The 19,649-nt window shown below is 39.0% G+C and overlaps 1 protein-coding gene, 1 long non-coding RNA gene and 1 pseudogene across 2 annotated transcripts in view; all 3 read left to right on the top strand.

The window, feature by feature from the left end:
- LOC133112120 (NACHT, LRR and PYD domains-containing protein 12-like) overlaps nucleotides 1–19,649 on the top strand; it is a 107,344-nt pseudogene that overhangs the window by 45,939 nt on the left and 41,756 nt on the right.
- LOC133112636 (apoptosis-associated speck-like protein containing a CARD) overlaps nucleotides 1–19,649 on the top strand; it is a 38,102-nt gene that overhangs the window by 7,544 nt on the left and 10,909 nt on the right. The window lies entirely within an intron of this gene.
- Nucleotides 4,427–5,388, top strand: LOC133112753 (uncharacterized). Its single transcript, XR_009705505.1, has 2 exons — nucleotides 4,427–4,529; nucleotides 4,873–5,388. It is a non-coding gene; the product is annotated as an uncharacterized LOC133112753 (long non-coding RNA).

Below are 19,649 nucleotides of genomic sequence, written 5' to 3'. Positions count from 1 at the left end.
ATCGGCGCCTTGCATGGCAGCCAATCGCCGATGGTGTGTGTGTGAGTGTGTGTATGAATGGGTGAATGAGAAGCATTACTTGTATAAAGGCGCTATATAAATGCCAACCATTTAGTAGTGTAACAATAAAACAACAGACCCAACATGACATGCACACTGCTTCTTCTGAGAGGACTCATTCATTGAAAGGGGAGTGTTCAAAATAATAACAGTGTGGAGTTTAATTGGATAATTCATTCATTCTGTGAAAAAAAGGCATCCTTAGTTGTCCTTTATTTAGGAAGAAGGGAAGCAAATGTTTCACACATTGTTATAAAATATATTTCCTTCTGAATTGCTAATTAAAATGGGACATTCCAAACGTTGTTCGGAGGATCAACGCCATTTGATTAAAAAGTTGATTGGAGGGTGGAAAACATAAAGAAGCTAAAATGATCTCAAATGCTTTAAAATGGCAACAAAAACCTGAAACACACGGAAGACAATTAGCAACTACGGATCAAAGAATTGTCAGAATGGCAAAGATTCAGCCATTCATGAGCTCCAGAAAGATCAAAGATCATCTACAATTACCTGTAAGTGCTGTTACAGTCAGAAGATGTGTGATCGAAGCTAAGCCATCAGCAAGAAGCCCCGTAAAGCACCATTGTTGAAAAAAACGGAATGTGCAGAATCCGTTCAAATTTGCCAAGGAACAAATCGATTGGCCCAATAAGAAATGGCGTAACATTCAATGGACTGGTGAGAGTACAATTGTTATTTTCCGGTCCAGTGGTCGTCGACAGTATGTCAGACAACCCCCGGGTACTGAATTCAAGCCACAGTATACTGTGTAGACAGTAAAGTATGGTGGCACAAAAATCATGGTATGGGGATGGTTTTCGAGTGTTGCATACATTAGTGTTGCTTAATGAAATGTAGACAGCACAGTGTTCGTTCCTAAATGTAATGTAACAAATGGTGCAGAGACTTTATTAACCTTCACGAATTACACACAATTTAATTCAGCTTCCATAAATTATTTTCAAATTGCAACATTGACTTCACATGTTTGTACCTTGGTTAAACACTGCCTGCTTTTCACATTCCTCAACCTTATCCACCGGGAATGAAGTTACATTACATTACATTATTGGCATTTGGCAGACGCTCTTATCCAGAGCGACGTACAACAAAGTGCATACCCATAACCAGGGATAAGTTCGCTGAAAGACCCTAGAGGGAAGTACAATTTCAACTGCTACCTGTACAACAAAGATAAGGACGAGGGCCAATTTGTTTTTTTGGGGGTTTTTTTAAACAAAGAAACAAACAACAGAGCAAAAGTGACCAAAGTTCCCGATCCAAACACTGCTTACCTAGCTAACTAAAAATACCGATACACAAAGCAAGTCACAGAGACAACAATTAAGGTTCACAGGGAGGTAGGGAGGGATGGGGAGAGGTGCTGCTTGAAGAGGTGTGTCTTCAGCTTGCGCTTGAAGGTGGGGAGAGATTCTACAGTTCTGACCTCAACGGGGAGTTCGTTCCACCACCGTGGAGCCAGAACAGACAGTAGTCGTGAGCGTGAGGTGGAGGTTCGGAGAGGGGGAGGTGCCAAGCGGCCTGTGGAGGCTGAACGAAGAGGTCTGGCAGGGGTGTAGGGTCTGATGATTGTTTGTAGATAAGCTGGGGAAGACCCCAAAGTTATTTGCAGTAACAGGAAACTGCTGATCTAATCTCAAATTGAAGGTGTGGTTCTGTCATTGTGTTCTTGAAAACTAGGAAACTTGAATGGAACATTGGTCAAAAGAACTCTGAAGGATAAAGTATGAACTTGACTCTTCGTACGGAATAGCATGGAGTATTTACGTGCATAGGTATAGAGCCCTACAATGGTCACTACGGCTTGAATCCACCCTTTGGGAAATATTGACCTGAATAATAGAAACAATTTCCTTGTAGAATTGTCCCATAATCATGTTTGTTGTGTCATTAGATTTGATCTCCAGGTCCATTTCACTATGGATAGGAAACCCTTCTGCCATCATTCTACTTAATAGTTATCTCACATTACAATTAAGGTATTTGGCTTTGTCCCCCAACAGTTCACTCTTTACAATTTTATTTGATATTGAATTTAATTGTTTACTGCTGTTTGACAGTAAACAATAACATTATGGATATGTTACGGCCCCCTGCTCTGTGCTACTCATTCTGGTGTTACTTCACAGGTGCCTAGTGGGCGGAGTACCAGGTCGTTTGCGCAGTTGGGAGCACCTGTGACCAGATGTTAAAATGTGCCTGTCTCTTGGCTGAAGGAGGGTACTCTCTCCCTACATACCTGGCGGTGGGTAGCACTGCCGCCTCACAGCAAGGAGGTCCTGGGTTTGAATCCCCGTCGGCTGGGGCCTCTCTGTGTGGGGTTTGCATGTTCTCCCTGTGTCTGTGTGGGTTTCCTCCCACACAGTCCAAAGACATGCACTTTAGGCTGATTGGAGAGTCTAAATTGCCCATAGGTATGAGTGTGTGAGTGAATGGTGTGTGTGCCCTGCGATAGACTGGCGACCTGTCCAGGGTGTATTCCTGCCTTTCGCCCAATGTATGCTGGGATAGGCTCCAGCCCCCTGCGACCCTGATCAGGATAAGCGGGTTCATATTATGGATGGATGGATGGATGTCTAAGCCTTCATGGCACAGTGAATCAAACGGAGATACAAATTGGCAATACTATTAATGATGATGATATTTTAAACCCTAATGTGATAGCATGTTAATACAGGTGGCTACGACGTTGAGAAACAGACTTGCAGACACATTATCCAATTTACCTATCATTTTCCCACATAAAAAAAACGAACAACAAAATATGGGACATTCAAAATAATAATACATTACAGTAACTGATTGAACTACAGGCAATTTTATTTAAAATATTGTGGGAATACCTCAACAACATCCATATCATATAAAATACGTTATTCATTTAGCTCGGAACAGCGCCACGATATCAACTATATCTATCGATACTATAGATATAGAACTATCGTTGAGAACGAACGTTAAGGGAAGTTGAACTTGCCATTAATGTAATGAACTTAACTATCCGCGGATCGGGCGTAGCGAAAGCAAAAACAAGCTTCCTGTATCGGATGATCGCGGAAGGAAGAGCAGGTGTATGACGAATGTTTAAGAAATGGCGAATTCAACTGGTAAGTTAAACACTTATATTAAGGAAAATTCTACTGTAAATGCTGAAATTCTACTGTGAGTGAGCATAGCCTAGTTTAGATACAAAAGGTTATGACGACATGTCGACTACAGTGGCTGGTGTTGAGGCAATTGTAGGTGTAATGTTTTAACAACGCCACCACCTATATGGTTCAAATACATGTACTCTTGAAATACTCCTTTAAGTTTTCCAAGATGTACGAACACGAAATAATTTTGTTCTGAATATTGGCGATGAATGGTCAATAAGGACATTTTTACTGAGAAAAGTATTTGAAATGTATTGCCTAAATCTGCTGTCACTTCTAACAGGGTGGAACATATTATGCAGGCTCCTACTGATCTGGAGTAAGTTTAGTAGGCAGCAATTCCTTATCTTATGCGACAAAAAAAAGAAAAGAAAAGACACTTAGGCCTGGGTTTAATTTGTAAATCGGAAGAAAAAAGTCGCTTTCTCGCTTCTGATTTTTTCTCAAGCACTCGGATCAGGAATGCACGAATGATACACGGACGAGTCTGAACTTGATTCTCTTGATGTTGAGAAACATACAGAATTTCCGCCCATCTCCAAGCAGCTAAAATAAAAATGAACTGGCTGTATCATGGAAGGAACAGCAGGCGCATAAGGAACGATTAAGAAATGGAGAATTCCACCTTTGTTAAATGTATGCACACCAAATTTGTGTAAAATATTGTGTTGTGTAAGAGGATAGTTAATTTTATTTTTTTAAAGATTATTTCAGCTTTCGTGAATGTTTGATTGGCAAAGGATATTTTCTTTTTTTCACAAAAGGTTCCGTCGAAATGTCGACTTTACAGTGGCTGGTATAGGGGGAAGGGTGTAGTTATGTGGTAGGGTTAGGGTAACTTCCTGTTGTATTTTTGCTGATATGGGTTGTATACATGTACGCTTGAAACACTGCTTCGAGTTACCAACATGTACAATGTTATGAAAAAATTGTGTTCGGAATATTGCTGAACACTATATTTAGTTTTAAAATGAATCCAATGCGGAAATCATAATGGCATCTTAAGCGTTGAAGTATTTTAAATAATCATTTGACTCGATCTGTTTTCACTTCTAACAGGGGAGGGCCACAGTATGCAGGCTCCTACTGATCTGGGATCAGCCTCTCTCCCTCCCTCCCTCACAGCTCAGACCAAGGGCAGTACTGTGGACTACAGAGAGCAGCAGCCTGCTGGTCTGAGATCAGTGACTTGCCATTCTATCACAGCTCGGTCTGGAGACAATGCACCACAGTTCATTGGTTGTTCTGGAAACATTAATTTAAATATTAACAGCCAACCTCATGATACTGGTAAGGAAGGATTTATCATTTTTAATTTGTGATTCAAAAAACACTGATTCTTCCCCTCCATAACCTCAACTATTTCATACCAACAGTGGAATTGTTTTTGTAATCTGTATCATAACATGCACAATATACCTGTTACTTCAGGAGCCAAACAGGAGCTGTTGAGGAAATATTTTTAAATATTTTTTTACCAACATGTGCAATGTTATGAAAAAATTGTGTTTAGAATATTGCTGAACATTATATTTAGTTTTACAATGAATCCAATGCGGAAATCATATTGGCATCTTAAGCATTTCAAGTATTTAAACTAATTATTTGACTCAGATCTGTTTTTGCCAAACAGGTGTGAATGGTGTGTGTGCCCAACAGCTGTTGAGGAAATATTTTTGCCGCTTTTCCTCCTTGTCCCTTTTACGTGGGTGAAGTTGTATTTGCAGCAATGATGTTGAAGAAACACTCAGAGTCAATAGTTGTTAATTACAAATCTTTAGTTTAAAATAAAACTGATTCATCTGGGGGATTTGTGTGGTCTGTGCAAGACGCTTCAAGAGACCAGAGAATTCCAAAGTAACAGTAGGAAATATCCTAGCCTTTATACAATATAGCTAACCAATCATTTGTCATACAAACATCACATTGTCTCTCTTAACCTGCCTTAATATTTTCTGTCACTCTATGAAAGCTGAGCTGTCCTAACCCCTCATCTCTGCAATGAGTTAGGCCGCCTGGCCTGCAGACCAAATGAAAACACTTTGGAACTAATGTTATGCACAGCTCAATATGTTTGAACAGACACACAGTTTTAATAAATTATGCTGATTTATTAATTTTAACAAGATTAAAATTATCCTTTAAAGATTATGACTTGTTTATATTATCATTGTAGTACTAAACAGCATTTAAATCAAACTTCATCATTATTCTAAAATAAAAGCATTTTGATCAAACTTCAGCAGAGCCCACAAACCCTGAGATGGAGCTGGGAGGCACGCAGGTGTCAAATAATATTAAAATTCTGGGTTTTAAGTCAGTCATTGAAATTCGAAACATTTACTACAATTGGGAGTCAAGCATTTAATAATGCAAACAGGGCAGGGTCTGATTATGAATGGTGAGCACATCAGGTTCCTGCCACGTTTTCCTGTTTTGGTATAAGATTCTCACTCAGCTAGCTAAATTCTGAATAACCCCTCTTGCAACCTGACTAAGCAGGAGGAGAGTTTCTTCATCTGTCAAAAATTATATCTATATATATATATATATATATATGATAAATATCACTCCACTACTCCTCACACCACTCTGGTGTTGCTGTTCTGGTTTCAGTTTGATTTCTTGTAAGAATAACATCTGCCTGGTCCCTTTTTTTGCATGTGTAGTTTTAAAATGCCAAAATAAATCCAACTAATATGTTTCCATACATCAATAATTGGAAAGATTGGGCAAAATGGTGATTAATGGGGTTCTGCATGATGTGATTAAATCCATACCACAATCATGGAAAATGGACTGTTTACATATATAATATTACAATATTGCCTGAATTGGGCTATGGTTGGATAGTTCCTGTGCATATACAGTGACTTCAGAAAGTATTCAGACTCCTTCACTTTTTGCGCAATTCGTCACTTTACTGTGTTGTAGATTTTATTTGAAATGGATAAAATTGCTATTTTTACCCATCAATCTACACTCAATAACCCATAATGACAAAGTGAAAACAAATCAAGAATTGAAATCTCTCATTTACATCAGTAATCAGTATTAAGTATTTCTGTGGTGGCAAATTGGCAAATTTAATTGATTGGACAGAGTTTAGAAAGGCACACACCTGTGTCTATAAGGTCCCACAATTCACACTGTCAGGACAAAAACCAAACCATCAAGTCCAAGGAACTGTCTGTCGAACTCAGCAATGTGTCAAGGCATAGATCAGGGCAAGGGTATGAAACCATTTCTAAAGCTTTGTGTTCCCAGGAGCAGAGTGGCCTCAATAATTGTGAAATAGAAGAACTTTGGAACCACCAGGACTCTTCCTCGAGTTCCTCCAGACAAACTGAGTAACCGGAGTGGCAAAACCAGAGGACTGGTGATTGAGGGAGCGTATGTTCTGGCTCGTTGGCTCCACCCACTGGCCGACTGGAGCCACTGCAGGTTCCCAGGCTGTGCCACCACTCCTGACCTAAATCAGCCAATGAAATCTGGCTATATCAGATCCACCTGTGCAGCCATTCTTGAGTTTAGAGTTTGCCAAATGGCATTTAAAGGAGCATTCAGAAAGATTCTCTGGTCCAGTGAGATACAAATTTTACTCCTTGGGCAGAACAAGCACGTCTGGCGAACACCAGGTATTGCTCATCACCTGACTAATACCATTCCTATGGTGAAAGATTGTGGTGGCAGCATCATGCTGCAGGGTGCTTCTCAGGGGCAGGGACAAGGTGACCAGTCAGAATTGAGGGAAGGTTGAATTCAGCCAAATACAGGGAAGGAAGAATAAAGAGAGGTCCATGAAGAGAACCTGCTCCAGAGTGCATGTGATGTCAGACTGGAGAAACGGTAATTAAGTGCAAAAAGAGAAGGGGTCTGAATACGTTCTGAAGCCACTGTAAAAACAATCTGTGTCACTAGTGAAGGTACACTGTGAAGCTGTAGACCTGGGCACAACGTTGATGCCCCTTAATAATACTTATTTAAAGGTATAATAGGTAAGTTTTTTTGTGTTAAAACAAACATCAACTCTCACTGACAGGTAGCAAAAGCTTCACTCCATAGAGGGAACTAGGAACTATGTGTGCATGTGTGGAATAGTTTGCCAGTACATGTAGTGTGGTTTTATTGGTTATTTAAATTCCTTTACATTTTAAAATCTTTTTCTTTTTTTTAAAACACACTGAATGACACAAAATAATAATTTAGACAAAGACTGAGACAAAGACATCAAAAGAATGAAAACAAACTTTAAGAAAGAGTGATTACAAAATATTCCAAAATAAGAATAACCTTACAAAACTTAACAAAATCTATTTCTACGACAAATAAACTAAGGTGGATTAAAAGACAAAGAAATAGTAAACAAAAAGGGTCAATTTTGCTCAGGTTTATACTGTCCCAAGAGGCTTCTGTGTCCCGTCTGTGTCCCTTGCGGGGGGTGGGGGGGGGGTGGGGGTGGACTATATGATGAGTTCTTTCCAATGGTCCACCCACCACTTCTCTCTAGCCAGGTTTTTTTTCTAGCCACAAGAATGCCGTCTAGTACATGCAGTGGATGCAGAAACACTGGGGGTTTTCAATACCAGGCTGGATACGGTGTTAGATAAAATATAGCTTTTAGGCAAACTAGGCATTAGGTACGCTTAGGGGTAGGAAAAGGCGAGCATTGTTGACATGCTCACAATTCTAAGTCCCTTAAACGTATCAGGAGGTGTCAGTTGTTGTCAGAATTCTAATCCCAAACACTGCAATAAAAATGTATATTTATTTTAGTAGTAAAACTTCGCAAATCCATAAAGTCAGCCTAAAACTGAGATTGTATTATTGTTGCAGACAAGTACAGTTTGTGTGCTTGTTTCCACTAACGAGTGTCGGTATGCAGGTAGTAGGCTAACGTTGACCTACGTGGGTAAAATCTAAGGTAAGTATCGGCTCACTTCAAGCACCGGGAACTTACAGTGGAATGACATGTTAGAGAGAGAATTAGTTGTTTTATTATATTTATATTTTGCCTGTGAATGTTTTATTTTATAGACATTTAGCAATGTGCCTAGTTGTCTAAAATAATGTGAAGCTGACACCGCTTAAAAAGGCAGTGAGTAAATACAGTATGGTTGATTCCTGCTTTTTAAAAAATATTTTTTTCTTCAGTGACACATATATCTTGATGTGTCGTAAATTCTTTTCTTGATATATATGGGGTATATCAGAATCACTGACGTTTCATGGGCAAAGTATTGTCATAGTATTGTATCCTGAGTTATTCTGTGATTCCCACCCTTACTGTAAGGAGTACCTCGTCTTGATTCCAGGCTTTTGATTGCCTTTGGAGTCTGTTATTTGTTAAATAAAAAATAAAATGAAATAAACAATACTAATCTTCTTTCTGTGTTTTAATATTCAAAATATACTTGGCACAATGGTATAAGTTAATCTGCGCAGGCCTGCTTGTTTAAGTTTTTCATTTTGTTTCACTTGTAAAGCCAGTTCCTTTCTCTGCAGGTGTTGAGGATGGAGCTTCGGGCAGTGATGACAGCCACAGAAGCAAAGGTGTGCTACTGAAACAGAGATATAAACATGAAGTGGGCAGACACAGAAACATGCACTACCGCTCAAAAATTATCAGGATCTTTTTCTGCTTTTCCTGATTAATGTTTTTTTTTTCTCATGTTTGTAATCAAACAATTCATACATGGTCAAAGCGCAGATATTTTTTTATTGATTTTGGTTTCACCATGTCATTGCAGCAATTTTTCTATGTACTATATGTTTGAGACAAATGAACAGACACAGACGGCAAACGTGCTACAGACACAGAACTATTATGACAGTGGATATGCTGCCTCACAGGGTTTCCATATGGTGGATTTTTCTTGAACAAAAAAAAAAATTGTGCCAGTTTAGTAAATATGAACTGCCACGATACACTATTTTGAACATGATGATGGCTATGTATTTCACACCCTGTGACTGCTTTGTAAATCAGGCCCATGGTGTCTTGATTAGTTTATTGCCTCTGTTTATGTCTTCTGTTATTATATTAAAAGCCTAGGTGATTTTGTATATTGGCTCAGGTAGCTTGAGGAATCCACAGCTATGCAGTTGTATAAGCAGTTATAGTGTCACATTGAAACATCAGTCAATGTTACTGCACTTGGTATTAATGAAGGTAGAGGACTACTGAATTTGATTATTTAGCCTTAATGGATATGGTACACTGTTGACTATAGAGGATTTTTTTTTTAATCTACAATGTACAATGGTTAATATAACCCAGGTAGGTTCTGCTGAAGCAAAATAACACAAAAGGCAACAATATTAAAAGCACATGCAAGACATAAAGTTTAGGTTTGTGGATCCCTTCCTGTTCCATGTTTAAATGACTTGTTTTGCACTGCTTTTAACTTCCTGCTTCTTTATGATAATGAAACCATGACAATGCTTAGAGTATTTTTTTTACCGTAATAATTTTGCGTTCTATATTTCTTCTCCGCAGATGAATCCATAATTACAGACACGCAGAAACTAAAATCTCACTTGAAGGAGAAGTTTGCAGACATATTTGATGAATTACGAAAGGGGAACAATCACATCCCCCTGAATGAGATCTTCACAGAGCTCTACATCACAGAGGGGGGAAGCGGGGGGGTCAATACTGAACACGAGGTGCGGCAGAATGAGAGAGCATTCAGAAGACAGGCCTGTCAGGAGACTCCAATTATCCTCAATGACATCTTTGAACCTGGTCATGGGCGCATCAGAACTGTTATTACAAAGGGGATCGCTGGCATTGGGAAAACTGTCTCTGTGCAGAAGTTCATTCTGGACTGGGCAGAAGGAAAAGCCAATCAGAACATTGATTTAATTTTTCCAATTTCTCTCCAAGATCTGTATAAGAAGAAACAGGGAAAATTCAGTCTGATTGAACTTCTTAAGCAATATTTTCCAGAACTCACTTCTCTCCCAGATAAGATTAAAAGTCACAATCATGAAAACAAAGTGTTGTTTATCTTTGATGGTCTAGATGAGTGTAAACTTCCACTAGATTTCCAGAATAATGAGATGTGGTGTGATGTAACAACGAGAACCTCAGTGGACACTCTCCTGACAAATCTCATTGCCGGGGATCTTCTGGGCTCTGCTCTCCTCTGGATCACGTCCCGACCAGCAGCAGCCAATCAGATCCCTCCTAAGTGCATCCACCGAGTGACGGAGGTACGAGGGTTCAATGATGCACAAAAGGAAGAGTACTTTCGGAAAAGATTCAGAAATCAGGACCTAGCTGATATAGCTATCACTCACATGAAGGCATCCAAGAGCCTGTATATCATGTGTTATAAACCAGTCATCTGTTGGATTTCAGCTGCTGTTCTAGAGACAGTGTTTGGTGGTTCTGGAACTGAAGTAATCCCCAAATCTCTGACAGAAATGTACACACACTTCCTGCTTATTCAAATGAATATGAACAAAAAAAAGTATCACAACACCAGTAAGACAAACTCAAACTCAGATTTAGAAATCATCCTGAAATTGGGGGAGTTGGCTTTTCTACACCTGGAAAGTGAAACTCTCATCTTCGACGAAAAGGACCTGACTGAATGTGACTTCAATTTCACTGAAGCATCAATGCATTCTGGCCTGTGCACACAGATCTCGAAAGATAATTCTGGGGTTTACCAGGAGAAGGGCTACTGCTTTGTGCATCTGAGCATCCAGGAGTACTTGGCTGCTTTATTTGTGTTTCATTCATTTGTAAATGGAAACATAAATCTGCTCAGTCCAGAGGAACAATATGCAGAGAATAGGCAGGAAATCTCATTGTCTGATTTACACAGGACTGCAGTGGATGAGGCCCTTCGGAGTGTGAATGGACATCTGGATCTTTTCCTTCGTTTCCTTCTTGGCCTCTCGCTGGAGTGCACACAGAAACCTCTCCAGGACCTTCTGGCACACAAAGGAAGCAGCTCACTTGTAGCAAGCAGAAACGGAACAAGAATAAAGGGCCATGTAAGCAGCCAGACACCATCAAGAGAGAAAGCACTTATGTCAAAGACAAGGAACATGCCACTATGCGGTCTAAGAATCACTTTCCATGTACCGAAATTGCTAAGAAGTTTGAGAAGCACCTCACATGTTCGGGACACAGTGCTCACTGGGACAGAAAGCAGTTCACAAAGTACAGAGGAAACTGTTCAATACATTAAAAAAAAGATCAGAGCGGACAATTCAACAGAAAGGATCCAGAATCTGTTCCACTGTCTGAATGAACTGAATGACAACTCTCTAGTGGAGGAAATCGAGACTTCCCTGAGATCAGGAAAACTTTTCAATGTAACACTGGACCCAGGACAATGTTCGGCTGTGGCCTTTGTGCTGCAGATGCCACAGGAGGTCTTGGATGTATTTGAGTTGAAGACGTACAACACATCGGAGGCAGGTCGGCTGAGGCTGCTAACTATAGTCAGAAACTGCAGGAGAGCCATGTAAGTGTTGCTAAGTTACTAAAAATGACTAGATCACTGTTCCAATGATCTTTCATTGCATTTATTGAAATTAAAGTTCTCTGGGGGATTATAAAATGCTGTGAACTAAAACTATATATCAACAGTAGAAGGTATCAGATGTAAATAACTATGTTAAAGAGCTGCTTACATACTATTAGTAGTAGTAGTCGTAGTATGTTGTTGCTGGTGTTTTTGTATGGGCTGTTAGTTACATCAGTCTTAAAAAAAGAAATTGAAACCTCAAAATGTTATTTCAGACATTATACATTGTGATCAAAAGGGTTTAATTCAAGGTTGCATTGGAGATAACATAAGACAGATAATTGAGACAATATAGTATGACACTAATTCAAAGAAACCAGGCCCAATATTTATAACTGACTTTAAAACGCAGTTTGATAGGGTAAGATAGAATTTTGTCTGGAGTTCTTATTTTGGACCATGCTTAATAAAGTGGGTTAGTTACGTACAGTAATACTAAATGCAGAATTATGAATAACGGCCATCTTAGTAGGGTTTTTGAACTAGCTAGGGGTGTAAAACAAGGGTGTCCCCTCTCACCATATCTATTCATAATTGCCAACGAAATGTTAGCACCTAAGATCAGAGACAGTACTGAAATTAATGGTCGAGATATCCTTGTATGCAGATAACATAAGCTTCCTTCTGTCTCCTTGTTCAAACTCACTAAACATATATGTAGAAGATTTAGTTGCCATCTTATCAGGTTTCAAACCAAATTCTGATAAATATTATGAATTGGCTCTTTAAAAAATACGACCTTTACATTACCATGCCAATTAGATGGACGGATGGTGATATAGATCTGTTGAATTAACATTCAAGAGAACTTGAGTGAGCAATCAATAATAAACATATCATAATAATAATAAACTTATAATAAACTGCAATAATTTGAGTATATATGGGCAATTCCAAGAATGCGAACCTGAGCATGAAAAAATAAACTTACTTGCCTCCCAATTCAACTTGTACCAAACCGTCGATTGTGACCAGTATGAAAACTGATTTAAATGTAGGCTAACAACAGGAAAAATTCTTCATGAAATCAATAGTATATGGTGGCCATCTTTAAACCATTAAAGACCATTTCAAATGGTTTTCTCAATATCAAAATAGACATTCAGAACCATTTCAGATGACAACAAATGTTATGATAAAATGTGATTGGGAAGTAGACCGTCAACCAATGTGCATTTCAGACATGTCACATCAATAAAGCTGCCGTCTCCTCATAAAAAGCAAGACGAAGGTATAGAAATTTTAAAAATAGCTATTTTGATCTTCAGCCAAGCCTCCTATACAACAATATCAAGCTTTCTGCATTAGACTTCAAAATTTAGTGTAATAAGTTATTTGTCACATTTCTTCTGGCTTAACAATATTTTAATATATTTTATCATATTTTAATATTAATAAATTATTTTTTGGGCCATTCCCTACAGCCAAGTGGGTGCTATGTTAATATGCATTAACCTTTTTGTATCATGTCAGAAGAGTAATATTTCTGCAGGATTTTGTTTTGTATCCAATTGTCACATCCATAACCCTGGAATTTCCCATATGGCGAAACGGCACTAATGAACTCTCTAGTGAGCTCACAGTTTATATACCTATTTATGTCTGTACCTAGTCCCAGTGATTCCTTTTTTAAACTCTGTGAACAAATATTTCAGTTTATCTGGAATGGGAAAGCAGCTAAAATCAAGCAAACATACCTGTATAATAAATATGACTATGGAGGGATACAATTATTGAATATTAAAGTATTAAATAATTCTATGAAATCATCACTATTGGGAAACTTTGCTGAAATCCTGACTGGTTCAGTAGTAGGTTACTTGAACAGGCCCATCCCTTTTGGCCTGTTGTCTCAATTCTGCCCATTTCAAATGGTTTAAAAAACAAATGCATTTCGATTTCTCTAAATTTCTCACTGAATCCATACAAAGCTGGTTACAATTCTAATATCATCTTCCAGAAAAAGTTCAAAAGGTCAATACAAGTATAATAATAGGTAATAAACCTATATTGACAAAACAATGGTTTGATCATAGAATTGTCTTTTGTAAATTATATTTTAAATGAAGAAGGTGAAATTAAGTCATATGAACTTCTAAAGTGTATGGACAGTTTGGTTCACTGAAAAGTTAGAATCAATACTTTCATCCCTACCACAGAATTGGAAAAAGGAACTGGATAAGGCATATGGAAAATTAATGATCTGCAGATCCTCTATAAAAAATTATGAATAGACAAAAACTAGTAATATTAATAAAGAAATGTTTATGTTTTTGGATGATTCCATCAAATAACTAGAATACCGCTCGTGCTACAATGTGGATTATATCTATTTAATATAAAAATATTAGGTAAAATTCTGGTTTCTAAATGAAGCCTCTGGTTTCTGCAGGCTTTCTGACTGCAATCTCACAGAGGAGTCCTGCAAAATTGTGGCATCAGCCGTTCAGTTAGATTCTTCAACCCTGGTAGAGCTGGACCTCAGCCACAATGGCCTGGGAGATTCAGGAGTGGAGCTGCTCTGTGCTGGACTGAGGAATCCAAACTGTAAATTACAGATTATAAGGTGAGTGTTGCATTTAATGGTGATTCTTCTTTCTTCGACCTCCTTCTTTTATCCTTGGTTTCCCATATAAACGAAAACAAAGAGCAAAGCTCATTAATTTAATTCTTGGACAAGCAAAAATGAGAGTTTATATGAGTTGAAAAATGATGATTGGTGAAGGGTTGTGTTCAGGGGTATGATCAGTGGCAGAATAATGGTTTTCCATATTTTTTCTTATATGTGTGTGTATGTGTGTATGTATATATATATATATATATATATACATACACACATACACACACACACACAGAGTGCTGTGCAGAAGTTTTAGGCACCCTAGACTTTTGTAAAACCCCACGCTAACCCAACGACGGAATTTAGCGAGGGCTGAAGGTATCAGCGTGCTCGTCCTTCTGGTGTTGCTGAAAGAATACTAATAGGGTTAAAAATTAGTGGCCCCTATGCAGACAGTCTAGATCAGCCAATAAATAAACTACGATACAAAGGCAGTAGTACCACTCTGACCAATAATCTCCACAATAGGGCCAATACATTCACCTTCGTTTATCTGACTCCATTTTAGAATAATAATTTAGATTAGTTATCCACATTAGGTAGATTTCTTATTGATAATTTTGACTTGATCGCTATAGGAATCCTGTACTGAGATTTACTCATCTGAACAATCCTCTGCTGGTACCGCCGCATGTCACATTGCGCGTTATGTGCACGTCTCACGAACTGACTAGATATCTATAGTCATTACAGAGGTCGCAGGAATAGCTACTCTTGGGTAAATCTGTTAACAGTCTAGGGACCCAAGCAGACCAACCTAGCTACGGCTGTGCTTGACATGAATGAACTACCACGCGGAGGCGAGGGATTTACCATCATAGGTCTACGGGTGCTATATGCCGTGATACATTAAGCGTAAGTATTCATCCTCCCTAGACCAGTTCGAGGGGGTAAACCAAGCATTCCCTGTATAACATTGAGTGTCAGTAAGCACACAGATCAAGTTTTAACAATTTATTTTACCTGGCAGGTTACTTACGTAATTACACACTAGTCCCAAATCAAAAAAGCATTACAATGGAAACCAAATTACCTAGTCTTAAAAGTCATACCTGGTAATAAAAGCTACATACGGGAGTCTGGCTACAGACACCCTGTACATAGAAATGACGTGCACTGTGTGCACGGGAGGCTGATTGCATTCTCCCAGATTGCTTAGTTTACTGTCCTTAAATCCAAAATCTGGCCTTTGATGTTAGCCCTAAAAATGGGTCACCCATTTGGAATTTGGAGCCACGCCTCCCCAGGAAACGCAGGGGGGTTGAGGCACATGGCTTTCACTGGGGCAGAGCTCCACACAGTGTCTCCCTGGTTCCTGGTTGGTTATCATGTCTAGGGTTTGCTGTTGCAGAAATAAAACCATTGCACCAGTCGCACTGAAACAATCAGAATAATACCAAACATGAATATTATCTAAACTGACTTTGTCATGAAACATCCGATGCTTTATGCATACTTCCAGAGAAACTGAGGAATGAGGGAGATGTGAGAGGGAGGGAGTAAGGAAGGGGGTCGAAGGGAATAATGGGCCAAACAGGCCGTGCCCTCTGAAACCTTCCTGTGCCGTAAAGGATGTTTCCCCTGTCGTAACAAGTTTTACGGCTGGAGGCCTGAGTGAACCCTGGGACCAGAGAGCTTCTCAAGAAAACAGATGCCTGAGTCTTCCCCCACAGGCTCCTGCCCGTATGGGTGCGGAGATGGTGGGAGTTATTGGTGCATGCTCCTGGGGTTAAATTACTTTACAGCCACATATTGCCACAATACCAGAGGAAGCCAGCAAGCTGACCAGCGCCCTGAGTGACAATGCCAGATGTTAATAATTTCCGCCTTACACTTTATTCTATATATATGTTTATTTTTATTTTTATTTTTGTGTGTGTTAGTACAAAATAACACTTCTCCTCTCTACAGGCTGTCAGGCTGTCAGGTGACTGAGAGAGGCTGTGCTTCTCTGGCTTCTGCTCTGTCTTCAAACCCCTCACACCTGAGGGAGCTGGATCTGAGCTACAATCACCCAGGGGAGTCAGGAGTGAGAGCGCTCTCTGCTGCACTGGAGGACCCCAGCTGTAGACTGGAGAAACTGAAGTAGGTACAGAGACAGAAATGGTGCAAGAGAGGCTTCTACAGAGCTCCTCTCTTGTTAACCCATAAAGTAGCACCCCTTTTCTAAATGCAAGTTTGAAGATTACATACCCAAAATTAAAAGCCTACTATTCTTGAACCCTTTTGACAACAGGCATAATTCAGATAAGTCAAGAAAAATAAGTACAATAATCATAATAATATCTTGTATACTAATACATTCCACAATTTCACATGCTATCTATTATTCAAAAGCAGGCATGCTCCTTATTTATAAGCATATTGAATAATAATACAATATTTTGAGAATGTATTTAGATTCTGATCACTGATATACAACTGGGTCTCGACAATGAAAATACCCTCCATTGTGGATCAAAGGTGTTTTCACTGTCTTCCTCAGAAATATTCAGCCTAGAGAGACAAGATATTCCTTGAAAATGCTACTGTTTCGTAAAGCAGGAAAGCATTGTTTAATTAAAACCTTACAAACTATACACCGTTGCAAATGTAATCTCATTAGCTAAAATACTTCTTACTTCCTAGTGGTGATGCTATGGAGCTCATTTGAAAATATCAGTTTGAAAAGCCATGACTTCTTAACCGTTTGCCCGAGAGATATGAGACTAAGGCTGTTTGTTTCCCCGGCTCACTCCAAGAAAATAATATTATTGGGCCAATAAATTGCATCCGGTTAGATTTCGCGCTATTTAGAATTTTCTGAAAAACACTGAAAAATCTTCTCAGGAACTGTATATCCAATTGGTGGCTATCATCTATAATTAAGCAATAGTTGATGAATCAAAAAATGGCTGAATGGCGAGCCAATGAAATTGACCCATCTGGGCGTCTCCATTCAAAAAACTGATGTAAATAATTGCAGACATTGCATTTGGCCTTAAATCATGTCATTGAAGGCCATGACTTTCTGAACAAGACAAAACTTGAATGGAGTGAATAGCTTGAAAATCATGGCCACTATAAAACAATTGGTCATTTAGCATCGTTAGCCTAGAAAAACAATTATACTAAGAAATCTATTTAAAGTATCTTTAAAAGTCTGATCGGGATGCCATTTGGTAAAAGAACACTTGGAGCCTGTTGGCGAATGCAAATTGCGATGGAAAGATGAAAGATGGAGAAATGATAGGCAATCATATTTTCGTATAACAAGGGAACACTTGGGGGGGGCTTGGTTTAGCCTTCATTGCCCTTCTCCAGCATTCCACAGTGTGCCTGGACCCTGTGTATTTATTATTATTATGTTTATTATTATTATTATTATTATTATTATTATTATTATGTTTATTATTATTATTATTATTATGTTTATTATTATTATTATTATTATTATTATTATTATTATGTTGCTTCCATGGGCTAAATTAATTACATCAGTTTTTAACTTAACACACACACATGCAATATTATTTTTCTCTGTTGATGATCAATTGTGTTTTTAGATGAGTTTATTGAACAGCTACAGTACAATATAAAAAAAGTGCTGGTTACCTTTTCATTGCCTAAATAATTTGAATAGAATGTGTCAGAGATGAGTGGAGAATAATATTTGGGAAAAATGCTGTTTTCTAAATGAAGCCTCTGGTTTCTGCAGGCTTTCTGACTGTAATCTCGCAGAGGAGTCCTGCAAAATTGTGGCATCAGCCGTTCAGTTAGATTCTTCACCCCTGGTAGAGCTGGACCTCAGCCACAATGGCCTGGGAGATTCAGGAGTGGAGCTGCTCTGTGCTGGACTGAGGAATCCAAACTGTAAACTACAGATTATAAGGTGAGTGGGGCATTTAATTTTGATTCTTCTTTCTTTGACCTTCTTCTTTTATCCTTGGTTTCCCATATAAACGAAAACAAAGAGCAAAATCCCAGCTCGTTAAATTCTTGGACAAGCAAAAAAGGGAGTTTATATGAGTTGAATGAGTTGAAAAATGATGATTGGTGTAGGGGTGTATTCAGGGGTATGATCAGGGGCAGAATAATTATGGTTTAGGTGGTGCCTCAGGGTAGATCCTGAGGCCGTGGGTGGGCCCAGCTGAAAACCAACACACAGGATTCAGTAATATCCAGAAAAAATTAATCTTTTTATTTTTCCGTTTTCTTTTTTTTTCCGTCGGGGTATTGCTGATAGCACAGGAAATCAGCAATAGATAGGGTAGGATAGGGTAGGGTAGGAAAACGGGAGAAAATAAAAGGGCCGTTGAGGCTAAAATAAATTAGGTTCTTCCCAGACCGGGGTATTCTTCAGGGCCTCCTTCCTTCTTCCTTCCTGGGCCGCGTCAGGGCTGGGGGAAGCACAAAGAGATAGGGTAAGGTAAGGGTGCTCGATTATCCTCACGTGTCTGTTGGTAAAGGTGGGGCCTCCTTTTAGGTTCAGGTCAGTACGGCAGAGGATCTTTCCTCTTGCTGCTCTTTCTTCCTCAGAATAGGCGCCGACTGACTCCGTTTGCAGCCTCGACCGCGCCTTAAATATCTTCCCCTGCTCATTAGGGAAAAGGGCTGCAGCTGAATCAGTAGTTTTCCACAGTGTTCACTTACGTGCACTGTCCGGGGTCCTGGACTGTAGGTAGAGGGTTCTCTCTCCATGGTGCTGATCTCCCCATCACTTCCCTAGGAAAATAGAACCCTTCGCATACCTCTCCCAATGCATAACGGTTGCAGGGTTGCGTTGTGCGGGTCCTTCTGGGGTTCTCTCCCCACGTGGCGCAACATGCAGGAGCAGGGGCGCCACAATATATATATATATATATATACATACATACATACATTTTCCAAAAGATTTAATTTTATAGAGACATTTTTGTATTTCATTAAAAAAAGTAATATATTACTGTAAGCAATTGACTACTTTTCACATAAAAACTTGATCAAGGCTGTCTGAGATCAGAATCAAGGAGCCAACCAAAGTCTGCAGAAGAACTGTGGCAAGTGCTCCAATATGCTTGGAACAACCTCCCTGCTGATTGCTTTATAGAACTGCAGGACAGCGTTGGTGGTGCAGTTTTAACGCCGAAGGGTGGTCACAAAAAATATTGATTTGATTCAGTTTTAACTGTTCTGCCTAATTACTCAAATGTAATGTAAAATGCATAGCAAGTTTATTTACCTTTAATTGAATTATTTTTGATAGAATCCTATCTGTACAGA

The sequence above is a fragment of the Conger conger genome, chromosome 2, assembly GCF_963514075.1.
Source record: "Conger conger chromosome 2, fConCon1.1, whole genome shotgun sequence".
Lineage (NCBI taxonomy): Eukaryota > Metazoa > Chordata > Actinopteri > Anguilliformes > Congridae > Conger > Conger conger.
The sequence above is the reverse complement of the archived record's forward strand: the minus strand, read 5'-3'. Positions and strand labels throughout refer to the sequence as shown.